This window comes from Triticum aestivum, chromosome 2D (genome assembly GCF_018294505.1).
Source record: "Triticum aestivum cultivar Chinese Spring chromosome 2D, IWGSC CS RefSeq v2.1, whole genome shotgun sequence".
Lineage (NCBI taxonomy): Eukaryota > Viridiplantae > Streptophyta > Magnoliopsida > Poales > Poaceae > Triticum > Triticum aestivum.
The window spans coordinates 599,279,221-599,291,345 of record NC_057799.1 but is presented as its reverse complement, the minus strand read 5'-3'; positions in this window follow the sequence as shown (position 1 = coordinate 599,291,345).

Genomic DNA, 12,125 nt, shown 5'->3' with positions numbered 1-12,125 from the left:
CTAGCTAATCCTTTTGCAGGACACGGAACAATGCATCCTGATGAGCACCTAATCTATGTGGATGAAGTTTGTGGATTATTTAAGCTTGCAGGTATACCCGATGATGTTATTAAGACGAAGGTATTCCCTTTATCTTTGAAGGGAGATGCATTGACATGGTATAGGCTATGTGATGATACGGGGTCATGGAACTACAAACGATTGAAATTGGAATTTCATCAGAAGTTTTATCCTATGCATCTTGTTCATCGTGATCGCAATTATATATATAATTTTTTGCCTCGCGAAGGAGAAAGCATCGCTCAAGCTTGGGGGAGGCTTAAATCAATGTTATATTCATGCCCCAATCATGAGCTCCCAAGAGAAATAATTATTCAAAGTTTTTATGCTCGGCTTTCTGATAACAATCGCACCATGCTCGATACTTCTTGTGCTAGCTCTTTTATGATGAAGACTATTGAATTCAAATGGGATTTATTGGAAAGAATTAAACGCAACTCTGAAGATTGGGATCTCAACGAAGGTAAGGAGTCAGGTATGACACCTAAGTTTGATTGTGTTAAATCTTTTATGGATATCGATGTTTTCCATAAATTTAGCACTAAATCTGGACTTGACTCTGAGATAGTAGCTTCCTTTTGTGAATCTTTTGCTGCTCACGTTGATCTCCCCCGGGAGAAGTGGTTTAAATATCATCCTCCCATAGAAGTAAAAGTAGCTGCACCTATTAAAGTTGAAGAAAAGACTATCACTTATAATGATCCTATTGTTCCTACTACTTATGTTGAGAAACCACCTTTCCCTGTTAGAATAAAGGATCATGCTAAAGCTTCAACTGTGGTTCGTAAAAGCAATATTAGAACCTATACACCTCCTGAGCAAGTTAAAGTTGAACCTAATATTGCTATAGTTAAAGATCTCTTGTCTGATAATATTGATGGGCATGTTATTCACTTCCATGATGAAACTGCTGGAATTGCTAAACCTTGTGCTAAAGATAAACATAGACATGTGCTAGGCATGCCTGTTATTTCTGTTAAAATAGGAGATCATTGTTATCATGGCTTATGTGACATGGGTGCTAGTGCTAGTGCAATACCTATTGACTTATACAAAGAAATTATGCATGATATTTCACCTACTGAGTTAGAAGAAATTGATGTCACAATTAAACTTGCCAATAGGGATACTATTTCACCCATGGGAATTGTTAGAGATGTTGAAGTCTTGTGTGGGAAAACTAAATATCCTGCTGATTTTCTTGTTCTTGGTTCCCCACAAGATAGCTTTTGTCCCATTATTTTTGGTAGACCCTTCTTGAACACTGTTAATGCTAAGATAGACTGCGAAAAGGATGTTGTTACTATTGGTTTGGGTGATATGTCTCATGAGTTTAATTTCTCTAAATTTAGTAGACAACACCGTGTAGAGGAATTGCCTAGTAAGGATGAAATAATTGGTCTTGCTTCTATTGCCGTACCTCCTAGTGATCCTTTAGAAAAATATTTGCTAGACCATGAAAATGATATGTTTATGAATGAAAGAAGGGAAATAGATGAAGTATTATTTAAATAGGAACCCATCCTGAAACACAATTTGCCTGTTGAAATCCTAGGGGATCCTCCTCCACCTAAGGGTGATCCTGTGTTTGAGCTTAAACCATTGCCTGATACTCTTAAATATGCTTATCTTGATGAAAAGAAGATATATCCTGTTATTATTAGTGCTAACCTTTCAGAGCATGAAGAAGAGAGATTATTGAAAACTCTGAATAAGCACCGTGTTGCTATTGGATATACTCTTGATAATCTTAAGGGCATTAGTCCCACTCTATGCCAACATAAAATAAATTTGGAGAAAGATGCCAAACCAGTTCATGATCATCAACGACGGCTGAATCCTAAGATGAAAGAAGTGGTAAGAAAGGAAATACTAAAGCTCCTTGAGGCAGGTATAATTTATCCCGTTGCTGATAGTCAGTGGGTAAGTCCTGTCCATTGTGTCCCTAAGAAGGGAGGTATTACTGTTGTTCCTAATGATAAAGATGAATTGATCCCGCAAAGAATTATTACAGGTTATAGGATGGTAATTGATTTCCGCAAATTAAATAAGGCTACTAAAATGGATCATTACCCCTTACCTTTTATCGATTAAATGCTAGAAAGATTATCCAAGCATTCACATTTTTGCTTTCTAGATGGTTATTCTGGTTTCTCTCAAATACCTGTGTCAGCTGATGATCAATCAAACACCACTTTTACTTGCCCTTTCGGTACTTTTGCTTATAGATGTATGCCTTTTGGTTTATGTAATGCACCTGCTACCTTTCAAAGATGCATGATGGCTATATTCTCTGACTTTTGTGAAAAGATTTGTGAGGTTTTCATGGACGATTTCTCCGTTTATGGATCCTCTTTTGATGATTGCTTGAGCAACCTTGATCGAGTTTTGCAGAGATGTGAAGAAACTTATATTGTCTTGAATTGGGAAAAGTGCCACTTTATGGTTAATGAAGGTATTGTCTTGGGGCATAAAGTTTCTGAAAGAGGCATTGAAGTTGATAAAGCCAAGGTTGATGCTATTGAAAAGATGCCATGTCCCAAGGACATGAAAGGTATAAGAAGTTTCCTTGGTCATGCCGGCTTTTACAGGAGGTTCATTAAGGACTTCTCAAAAATCTCTCGTCCCCTGACTAATTTATTACAAAAAGATATACCATTTGTCTTTGATGATGATTGTGTAGAAGCATTTGAAATACTTAAGAAAGCATTGATCTCTGCACCTATTGTTCAGCCACCTGATTGGAATTTACCCTTTCAAATTATGTGTGATGCTAGTGATTATGCTGTAGGTGCTGTTCTAGGGCAAAGAGTTGATAAGAAATTAAATGTTATTCAATATGCTAGCCAAACTCTAGACAATGCTCAAAGAAATTATGCTACTACTGAAAAAGAATTCTTAGCAGTTGTATTTGCTTGTGATAAGTTCAGACCTTATATTGTTGATTCTAAAGTAACTATTCACACAGATCATGCTGCTATTAAATATCTTATGGAAAAGAAAGATGCTAAACCTAGACTTATTAGATGGGTTCTCTTGCTACAAGAATTTGATTTGCATATTATTGATAGAAAGGGAGCTGAGAACCCTGTTGTAGACAACTTGTCTAGGCTAGAAAATGTTCTTGATGACCCACTACCTATTGATGATAGCTTTCCTGATGAATAACTAAATGTCATAAATGCTTCTCGTACTGCTCCATGGTATGCTGATTATGCTAATTACATTGTTGCTAAATTTATACCACCTAGTTTCACATACCAGCAAAAGAAAAAGGTTTTCTATGATTTGAGACATTACTTTTGGGATGACCCACATCTTTATAAAGAAGGAGTAGATGGTGTTATTAGACGTTGTGTACCTGAGCATGAATAGGAACAGATCCTACGCAAGTGTCACTCTGAAGCTTATGGAGGACACCACGCTGGAGATAGAACTGCACATAAGGTATTGCAATCCGGTTTTTATTGGCCTACTCTCTTCAAGGATGCCCGTAAGTTTGTTTTATCTTATGATGAATGCCAAAGAATTGGTAATATTAGTAGACGTCAAGAAATGCCTATGAATTATTCACTTGTTATGAACCATTTGATGTTTGGGGCTTTGATTATATGGGACCTTTTCCTGCCTCTAATGGATACACACATATTTTATTTGTTGTTGAGTATGTTACTAAGTGGGTAGAAGCTATTCCAACTAGTAGTGCTGATCATAACACATCTATTAAAATGCTCAAAGAAGTTATTTTCCCGAGGTTTGGAGTCCCTAGATATTTAATGACTGATGGTGGTTCACATTTTATTCATGGTGCTTTCCAAAAAATGCTTGCTAAATATGATGTTAATCATAGAATTGCATCTCCTTATCACCACAGTCTAGTGGTCAAGTAGAATTGAGCAATAGAGAGCTCAAATTAATTTTGCAAAAGACTGTTAACAGATCTAGAAAGAATTGGTCCAAGAAACTTGATGATGCATTATGGGCCTATAGAACTGCATATAAAAATCCTATGGGTATGTCTCCGTATAAAATGATTTATGGAAAAGCATGTCACATACCTCTCGAACTAGAGCATAAGGCTTATTGGGCTATTAAGGAACTCAATTATGATTTCAAACTTGCCGGTGAGAAGATGTTATTTGACATTAGCTCACTTGATGAATGGAGAACCCAAGCCTATGAGAATGCCAAGTTGTTTAAAGAAAAGGTTAAAAGATGGCATGACAAAAGAATACAAAAGCATGAGTTTAATGTAGGTGATTATGTATTGCTATACAACTCTCGTTTAAGATTTTTTGCAGGAAAACTTCTCTCTAAATGGGAAGGCCCTTACTTTATCGAGGAGGTCTATCGTTCCGCTGCCATAAAATCAACAACTTCGAAGGCACGAATCCAAGGTGGTGAACGGTCAAAGAATTAAACACTATATCTCAAGTAATCCTATAAATGTTGAAACCAATGTTATTGAAACCGTAACCCCGGAGGAATACATAAGGGACACTTTCCGGAACGTTTCAGACTCCGAAAAGGAATAGGTATGTGGTACGGTAAGTAAACCGACTCCAAAACAGTTCTAATGGCAATTTTTCTCCGTTTTGGAATATTTAGAAAAATAGAAAAATAAGAAGCAGTCCGGGAAGGACACGAGGGCTCCACGAGGGTGGAGGGCGCGCCCTACCCCCCTAGGCGCGCCCCCTGCCTCGTGGGCACCTCGTGCGCTCTCCGGACTCCGTTTTCTTGCACGATACGTATTTTGGTCGGTAAAAATTCATTATATAATCTCCTGAAGGTTTTGACTCCTGTATCACGCAATTGTCCTCTGTTCTCGTTTCGAGCTGTTTCTCTGACAGATCTAGATCATCCTGACGTCTCCAAACGCCCCCAAGGATAAGTTCTTCGAGAAGGTCATCAACCCCTACCTCGCGGAGGTGCTGCAACACCCTCAAACCATTGAGATGTGTGATGGGTTGCTGCACATCCGTGATGTTGAGGGACCATGGAGGACCGAAAGCGTGGAGACAAGGCTTGAAGCAATGGAGCAACAAGTTTTCAAGTGCCAGGAGATGGTGGAGCGTGGACTTGACTCCAATCACATAATAATCACGGAGTTCACCAACAATCATCAAGCTCCATGAGAAAATCGAGCACCTCCAAGCCCAAATCTATGACCTGCAAAACCAAAACTGTGAGTATGAATATAGATTCAAAAGGATGAGTTTGGCTGCAGATTTAAGGATCCCGGAGACTCGATCATCCTTCTATGATGGTGAGCCTATGCCTTGGAAGATGGACGACAAGCCTACATCATCAACAATCCCTTCACCAGCCAAGGAGACATAATCACATGGGTATGGGCACTCCCCTTGGCAACTGCCAAGCTTGGGGGAGATGCCCCAGTATCGTATCACCACCACATCTCCTTTCTTTACCGATTTTCTTAGTTCGGTCCTATTAGTAGTATCTTGATCTAGTGGAATAAAGTTTTGGTATGATCTATTTTTGAGATTTGCTTTATGATCCCTCTATGTAATCGAGTCTGTGAGCTATATATAATAAAGATTAGTGTTGAGTCAAGGGCTTGATTATCTTGCTATGATCTTGAGTGAAAAAAAGAAAAAAAGAAAAGAATAAAAAGAAATAAAAAGAGATCATATTGATCTTATGAAGAGTAATGACTTCACATAGAAAGAGTATGATGATTAAAAATTGTTGAGAGTTGACAAACATAGCTTTGGTCATCGTTGCAATTAATAGGAAGTAATAAAGAAAGAGAGATTTCACATATAAATATACTATCTTGGACATCTTTTATGATTGGGAGCACTCATTAAAATATGACATGTTAAAGAGTTGATGTTGGACAAGGAAGACAACGTAATGGGTTATGTTTTCTTATACCGGAGATAAAGTATATTGTCATGCATCATCCAACAGGTTGAGCTTGCCTTTCCCCCTCATGCTAGCCAAATTCTTTGCACCAAGTAGAGATACTACTTGTGCTTCCAAAAACCCTTAAACCCAGTTTTGCCATGAGAGTCCACCATATCTACCTATGGATTGAATAAGATCCGTCAAGTAAGTTGTCGTCGGTGCAAGCAATAAAAATTGTTCTCTAAATATGTATGACTGATTGGTGTGGAGGAAATAAGCTTTATACGATCTTGTGATGTGGAAGAAATAAAAGCGACGGACTGCATAATAAAGGTCCATATCACAAGTGGCAATATAAAGTGACGTTCTTTCGCATTAAGATTTTGTGCATCCAACCTTGAAAGCGCATGGCAACCTCTGCTTCCCTCTGCGAAGGGCCTATCTTTTTTTATTATTTTTATCTTATGCAAGAGTCTTGGTGATCCTCACCTTTCCTTTTTACATTTTATCCTTTGGCAAGCACAGGATGTTGGAAAGATCCCGATAGATATATCTAATTGGATGTAAGTTGGCATGAACTATTATTGTTGACATTACCCTTGAGGTAAAAGGTTGGGAGGCAAAACTATAAGCCCCTATCTTTCTCTGTGTCCGATTAAAACTCCGTAACCACAAGTATTGCGTGAGTGTTAGCAATTATGAAAGACTAAATGATAGTTGAGTATGTGGACTTGCTAGAAAGCTCTGACATAGACTCTTTCTGATGTTATGATAAATTGCAATTGCCTCAATGACTTAGATTATAGTTTGTTAGTTCTCAATAAAGTTTCTGATTCATACTTTGCATTGTGAATAGATTATTACTTGAGCATAAGGAATCATATGACAATATCCATATATGTTGTTGTTATGAGAATAATCATGATGCCCTCATGTCCATATTTTATTTTTTCGACACCTCTACCTCTAAACATGTGGACATATTTATCGTTATCGGCTTTCGCTTGAGGACAAGCGAGGTCTAAGCTTGGGGGAGTTGATACGTCCATTTTGCATCATGCTTTTATATCGATATTTATTGCATTATGGGCTGTTATTACACATTATGTCACAATACTTATGCCTATTCTCTCTTATTTTACAAGGTTTACATAAGGAGGGAGAATGCCGGCAGCTCAAATTCTAGGCTGGAAAAGGAGCAATATTAGAGACCTATTCTGCAGAACTCCAAAAGTCCTGAAACTCCACGAAAGTTATTTTTGGAAATAATAAAAAATACTGAGCAGAAGAAATACGTCAGGGGGCCTCCACCTGTCCACGAGGGTGGGGGCGCGCCCTACCCCCCTTGGCGCACCCCCTGCCTCGTGGGCCCCCTGTTGGCCCTCCGGTGCCCATCTTCTGCTATATGAAGTCTTTCGTCCGAAGAAAAATCATAAGCAAGCTGTCGGGACGAGACTCCGCCGCCACGAGGCGGAACCTTGGTGGAACCAATCTAGGGCTCCGGCAGAGCTGTTCTGCCGGGGACACTTCCCTCCGGGAGGGGGAAATCATCGCCATCGTCATCACCAACACTCCTCTCATCGGGAGAGGGCAATCTCCATCAACATCTTCACCAGCACCATCTCCTCTCAAACCCTAGTTCATCTTTTGTATCCAATTCTTGTCTCTGAGTCTGGGATTGGTACCTGTAGGTTGCTAGTAGTGTTGATTACTCCATGTAGTTGATGCTAGTTGGTTTATTTTGTGGAAGATCATATGTTTAGATCCTATATGCATATTAATACCCCTCTTGATTATGAACATGAATATGCTTTGTGAGTTGTTACATTTGTTCCTGAGGACATGGGAGAAGTCTTGCTATTAGTAGTCATGTGAATTTGGTATTCGTTCGGTATTTTGATGAGATGTATGTCGTCTCTCCTCTAGTGGTGTTATGTGAACGTCGACTACATGACACTTCACCATTATTTGGGCCTAGAGGAAGGCATTGGGAAGTAATAAGTAGATGATGGGTTGCTAGAGTGACAGAAGCTTAAACCCTAGTTTATGCGTTGCTTTGTAAGGGGCTGATTTGGATCCACATGTTTCATGCTATGGTTAGGTTTACCTAATACTTCTTTTGTAGTTGCGGATGCTTGCAATAGGGGTTAATCATAAGTGGGATGCTTGTTCAAGTAAGGACAACACCCAAGCACCAGTCCACCCACATATCAAATTATGAAAGTACCGAACGCGAATCATATGAACGTGATGAAAACTAGCTTGACGATAATTCCCATGTGTCCTCGAGAGCGCTTTTCTCTATATAAGAGTTTGTCCAGGCTTGTCCTTTGCTACAAAAAGGATTGGGCCATCTTGCTGCACTTTATTTACTATTGTTACTTGTTGCTCGTTACAAATTATCTGATCACAAAACTATCTGTTACCTATAATTTCAGTGCTTGCAGAGAATACCTTGCTGAAAACCGCTTATCATTTCCTTCTGCTCCTCGTTGGGTTCGACACTCTTACTTATCGAAAGGACTACGATAGATCCCCTATACTTGTGGGTCATCACATCCCCAAGCTTAGGCTCTTTCCACTCCTTATTCCATAGTCCATCGAATCTTTACCCAAAACTTGAAAACTTCACAACACAAAACTTAACAGAAAATCTCGTGAGCTCCGCTAGCGAAAGAAAACAAAACACCACTTCAAGGTACTGTAATGAACTCATTCTTTATTTGTATTGGTCTTAAATCTACTTTATTCCAACTTCACTATGGTTTATAAACTATTTTACTAGCCATAGATTCATCAAAATAAGCAAACAACACACGAAAAACAGAATCTGTCAAAAACAGAACAGTCTGTAGTAATCTGTAACTAACGCAAACTTCTGGCACTCAAAAATTTCTACCAAAATAGGAAGACCTAGAAAATTTGTTTATTGATCAGTATCAATTGGAATCGATATTTTATCACGTTCTGGTGATTTTTAACAATTGTTTTGGTGAACAGAAAGTTTCTGGGATTTTCAGCAAGATCAAATAACTATCATCCAAGAAGATCTTATAGGTCTTACTTGGCACAAACACTAATTAAAACATAAAACCACATCTAAACAGAAGCTAGATGGATTATTTATTACTAAACAGAACCAAAAAGCAAGAAAGTAAAATAAAATTGGGTTGCCTCCCAACAAGCGCTAACGTTTAAAGCCCCTAGCTAGGCATGATGATTTCAATGATGCTCACATAAAAGATAAGAATTGAAACATAAAGAGAGCATCATGAAGAATATGACTAGCACATTTAACTCTAACCCACTTCCTATGCATAGGGATTTTGTGAACAAACAATTTATGGGAACAATAATCAACTAGCATAGGAAGGCAAAACAAGCATAACTTTAAAACTTTAAGCCCATAGAGAGGAAACTCGATATTATTGCAATTCCTACAAGCATACATTCCTCCCTCATAGTAATTTTCAGTAGCATCATGAATGAATTAAACAATATAACCATCACATAAAGCATTCTTTTCATGATCTACAAGCATAGAATATTTATTACTCTCCACATAAGCAAATTTCTTCTCATGAATACTGGTGGGAGCAAACTCAACAAAATAACTATCATGTGATTGAAAATTAAGATCAAGATGACAAGTTTCATGGTTATCATTATTCTTTATAGCATACGTTTCATCACAATAATCATCATAGATAGGAGGCATGCTTTCATCATAATAAATTTGCACATCTAAACTTGGGAGACTAAACATATCATCTTCATCAAACATAGCATCCTCAAGCTTGTGGCTTTTCATATCATTAGCATAATGGGTATTCAAAGGATTCATACTAACAACATTGCAATCATACTCATCATACAAAGATTTAGTGCCAAACATTTTATAGATTTCTTCTTCTAGTACTTGAGCACAATTTTCCTTACCATCATTTTCACGAAAGATATTAAAAAGATGAAGCATATGAGGCACCCTCAATTCCATTTTTTGTAGTTTTCTTTTATAGACTAAACTAGTGATAAAACAGGAAACAAAAAGATTCAATTGCAAGATCTAAAGATATACCTTCAAGCACTCACCTCCCCGGCAACGGCGCCAGAAAAGAGCTTGATGTCTACTACGCAACCTTCTTCTTGTAGACGTTGTTGGGCCTCCAAGTGCAGAGGTTTGTAGGACAGTAGCAAATTTCCCTCAAGTGGATGACCTAAGGTTTATCAATCCGTGGGAGGTGTAGGATGAAGATGGTCTCTCTCAAACAACCCTGCAACCAAATAACAAAGAGTCCCTTGTGTCCCCAACACACCTAAGACAATGGTAAATTGTATAGGTGCACTAGTTCGGCGAAGAGATGATGATACAAGTGCAATATGGATGGTAGATATAGGTTTTTGTAATCTTAAAATATAAAAACAGCAAGGTAACTAATGATAAAAGTGAGCACAAATGATATTGCAATGCGTTGAAACAAGGCCTAGGGTTCATACTTTCACTAGTGCAAGTTCTCTCAACAATAATAACATAATTGGATCATAAAACTATCCCTCAACATGCAACAAAGAGTCACTCCAAAGTCACTAATAGCGGAGAACAAACGAAGAGATTATTGTAGGGTACGAAACCACCTCAAAGTTATCCTTTCTGATCGATCTATTCAAGAGTCCGTAGTAAAATAACACGAAGCTATTCTTTCCGTTCAATCTATCATAGAGTTCGTACTAGAATAACACCTTAAGACACAAATCAACCAAAACCCTAATGTCACCTAGATACTCCAATGTTACCTCAAGTATCCTTGGGTATGATTATACGATATGCATCACACAATCTCAGATTCATCTATTCAACCAACACATAGAACTTCAAAGAGTGCCCCAAAGTTTCTACTGGAGAGTCAAGACGAAAATGTGTGCCAACCCCTATGCATAAGTTCACAAACAGAACCCGCAAGTTGATCACCAAAACATACATCAAGTAGATCACATGAATATCCCATTGTCACCATAGATAAACACATGCAAGACATACATCAAGTGTTCTCAAATCCTTAAAGACTCAATCCGATAAGATAACTTCAAAGGGAAAACTCAATCCATTACAAGAGAGTAGAGGGGGAGAAACATCATAAGATCCAACTATAATAGCAAAGCTCACGATACATCAAGATCGTACCACCTCAAGAACACGAGAGGGAGAGATCAAACACATAGCTACTGGTACATACCCTCAGCCCCGAGGGTGAACTACTCCCTCCTCGTCATGGAGAGCGTCGGGATGATGAAGATGGCCACCGGTGAGGGATCCCCCCTCCGGCAGGGTGCCGGAACAGGGTCCCGATTGGTTTTTGGTGTCTACAGAGGCTTGCGGCGGCGGAACTCCCGGTCTATTCTGGTCCCCGATGGTTTTAGGGTATATGGATATATATAGGCGAAAGAAGTCGGTCAGGGGAGCCACGAGGGGCCCACGAGGGTGGAGGGCGTGCCTAAGGGGTGGGCGCGCCCCCTGCCTTGTGCCTTCCTTGTTGCTTCCCTTACGTATACTCCAAGTCTTCTGGATTGCTTCCGTTCCAAAAATAACTCTCCCGAAGGTTTCATTACGTTTGGACTCCGTTTAATATTCCTTTTCTGCGAAACACTGAAACAAGGAGAAAAACAGAAACTGGCACTGGGCTCTGGGTTAATAGGTTAGTCCCAAAAATCATATAAAAGTGCATAGTAAAGCCCATTAAACATCCAAGATGGATAATATTATAGCATGAATACTTCATAAATTATAGATATGTTGGAGACATATCAGTGAGGATGTCCCTGTCCGTCGCTCCGCAAGACAGGCAGGACATTCCCCTGAGCCATACCAGCCACCTCTGTCTCCACCGCCACATCCGCCTTCCACCGAGCAAATCCTGCGAATGTTTGAACAAAGAAGGAGCAACGATCTGCTGGAAATACTGAAAAGTGTACAAGTTATGGTTGGGCAGAATGGAAACCAGAATGGCCATCACTCCAAGCTGTCAGATTTTCAGCAAACCAAGCCTCCCAGTTTCAGCCACGCTGCTGACCCTTTGGACGCCGACGACTGGCTAAGGACTATTGAGAGGAAATTGGAGATTGCTCGCACGGAAGAAGGAGACAAGGTTCCCTTCGCAACGCATTATCTCGAAGGAGCTGCCGCTATATGGTGGGAT